General features: G+C 42.2%; 1 non-coding gene across 1 annotated transcript; it reads right to left on the bottom strand.

The window, feature by feature from the left end:
* Positions 1-1,884: 1,884 nt before the first annotated feature.
* On the bottom strand, positions 1,885-1,988 carry LOC118008346. Its single transcript, XR_004678663.1, has one exon. It is a non-coding gene; the product is annotated as a small nucleolar RNA U13 (small nucleolar RNA).
* Between the last annotated feature and the right edge of the window lie 998 nt (positions 1,989-2,986).

The raw sequence follows: 2,986 nt of genomic DNA on the forward strand, positions 1-2,986 counted from the left end.
ATGAATGAACTTGTTGGACTTTTGGTGTATTTGTTGGACTTTTTATTTGCAGTATTTTTTTTTTAAGTGATCTCTGCAACCCAGTGTGGGGCTCAGACTCAGGACCCTGAGATCAAGAGTTGCACACTCTATTGACTGAGCCAGCCAGGTGCCCCTATTTGCAGTATTTTTGTTATTATGTACATTCTGTGATAAGCACCCTGTATATAATCTTTGTACACTTGTCTACTTATCTCCTTAGGATAAATTCTAAGAAATAGAATGGATCAGTTAAAGGATACGCATATCTAAAAAAATTTTTTTTTTAAGATTTTATTTATTTATTTGACAGAGACACAGCAAGAGAGGGAACACAAGCAGGGGGAGTGGCAGAGGGAGAAGCAGGCTTTCCACTGAGCAGGGAGCCCGAGGCAGGGCTCGATCCCAGGACCCCGGGATCACAACCTGAGCCGAAGGCAGATGCGTAACAACTGAGCCACCCAGGTGCCCCCACATTTAAAATGTTGATTCATGGACGCCTGGGTGGCTCAGTTGTTAAGCGTCTGCCTTTGGCTCAGGTCATGATCCCAGGGTCCTGGGATCGAGTCCCGCATTGGGCTCCCTGCTCCGCGGGAAGCCTGCTTCTCCCTCTCCCACTCCCCCTGCTTGTTCCTGCTCTCACTATGTCTCTCTGTCAAATAAATACATAAAATCTTTAAAAAAAAAAAAATGTTGATTCATGGAACCAACTACCTTTAAGAATGTTAACTTCTACCAATAGCACATGAGAGTGCCTAAATTGTCAGTAATACTGGGTTGTATGTTTTTCATCTTTCCCATCTGACAGGTGAAAAGTGGTCTTGTCACTATAATATGGTAGTTGAGAATGTGACTCTGATAGATGTGATGTGATACGGTATGTGACTCTGGAGCCAGCCTGCGGGGGCCTGAATTCTGACTCAGCCACTTACTGTGTGACCTTGGGTAAGTTATTTAATTTCTCTCTTTCTCAGTTTCATCTTTGATAAGGTGAGCATGATGATAGCACCTGTTTCAGGAAGAATAAGTCAATTAATCTAAGTAAAATGCTTCAAATAGTAATGGAGACATGTCACTCAATAAGTATGACTTAATGATGTTTTTTGTATATTAAAGATTGAACATCTTTTCAAATGTGTTTTGGTATATTTTTTGAGTTACTTATTCATGTCTTTTTTTTTTTTTTAAGATTTTATTTACTTTTTGACAGAAAGAGACAGCGAGAGAGGGAACACAAGCAGGGGGAGTGGGAGAGGGAGAAGCAGGCTTCTAGCGGTGCAGGGAGCCTGATGCAGGGCTTGATCCTGGGACCCCATGATCATGACCTGAGCCGAAGGCAGACGCTTAACCACCTGAGCTACCCAGGCGCCCCACTTATTCATGTCTTTTGCATATATTTTTTTTAAGATTTTATTTATTTATTTATTTATTTATTTATTTATTTATTTGAGAGAGAGAGAGAGAGAGAGAAACAGCATGAGAGGGGATAGGGTCAGAGGGAGAAGCAGGCTCCCCGACGAGCTGGGAGCCCGATGCGGGACTCGATCCCAGGACTCCGGGATCCTGACCTGAGCCGAAGGCAGTCGCTTAACCAACTGAGCCACCCAGGCGCCCATGTCTTTTGCATATTTTCCCAGTAATATTTTCTTAATAACTTGTAAGAGGTAAAGTGTTGACTGTAATATAGCAGAATAGTTCCTAGTTTGTCATTTGTCTTTTGACTGTGTTTATGCAATTTTTTTTTCTTGGGAAGGTTTACATTTTTAGGTAGTCAAAACAATCTTTTTTCTTATGGTTTTTCTTGCTGCTAGGCCAGTATTTATTTATTTTTTATTTTTATTTTTATTTTTTTTATTTTTTTTTTCACATCAGACGGGTAATGTGCCCAGGTCGTAACAAGGTTTGCGGGAGGCACATGTCACACAACGGCGTGAACACCCAATCATCATGCTTATGAACTACAAAAGGATCTAGGCCAGTATTTAGAACAGGCATATCTCCCTACCTCAAAAATATAAAAAATAGTTATTCATTCTCTTTGAGTACTTGGTGTGTGTGTGCACGCGCACGCGTGCTTTTAAATCTTTAAATTTAATCTTTAAATCTTTGATCCTTCTGGAATTTATTTTGATATGAAGATAGCAGATGAGATCTGGCTCTATTTCTTTCCAGTTGTGTACTGTCCCAGACCTATTTATTAAAGAAGACCAGGAGCCTTTAATCTTTTCTCCCCTCCCCTAATCTGAAAGTAAGATATCCTAGAGATAGGAGATCTCCATTTCAGAGAATGAATTTCATGTTTGGACTCAGTCATTCAGTTGCTAAGCTATGGGATCAGAACTCACGGTTTGACTAAGCAGTGAAACTGCTGCATTCACTAGGGTAGCTTCTCTGCTGGCTCTTCTCTGGAGGCTTCTTCTAAATGGATCTTAGTTTGAGGACTGCTTTGAAGGGGCCATTGTTAGTTTGGAATGATAAGTTCTGTGTTCTTTTTTTTTTTTTTTTTTTTTAAAGATTTATTTGACAGAGACTCAGCGGGAGAGGAAACACAAGGAGAGGGAGTGGGAGAGGGAGAAGCAGGCTTCCTGTGGAGCAGGGAGCCCGATGTGGGGCTCAATCCCAGGACCCTGGGACCATGACCTGAGCCAAAGGCAGACGCTTAACCGACTGAGCCACACAGGCGCCCCAAGTTTTGTGTTCTTTTTTTTTTTTTTAAAGATTTTATTTTTTTGACAGAGAGAGACACAGCGAGAGAGGGAACACAAGCAGGGGGAGTGGGAGAGAGAGAAGCAGGCTTCCCACCGAGCAGGGAGCCCGATGCGGGGCTCAATCCCAGGACCTTGGGATCATGACCTGAGCCGAAGGCAGACGCTTAACTGACTGAGCCACCCAGGCGCCCCAAGTTTTGTGTTCTTAAACAAATGAAGTGATTATAGTGGATATTTCCTCACTCCAGCCTGAGAGTATT

This window comes from Mirounga leonina, unplaced genomic scaffold (genome assembly GCF_011800145.1).
Source record: "Mirounga leonina isolate KUSES-001 unplaced genomic scaffold, KU_Mleo_1.0 Mir_125, whole genome shotgun sequence".
In the NCBI taxonomy this organism is placed as follows: domain Eukaryota; kingdom Metazoa; phylum Chordata; class Mammalia; order Carnivora; family Phocidae; genus Mirounga; species Mirounga leonina.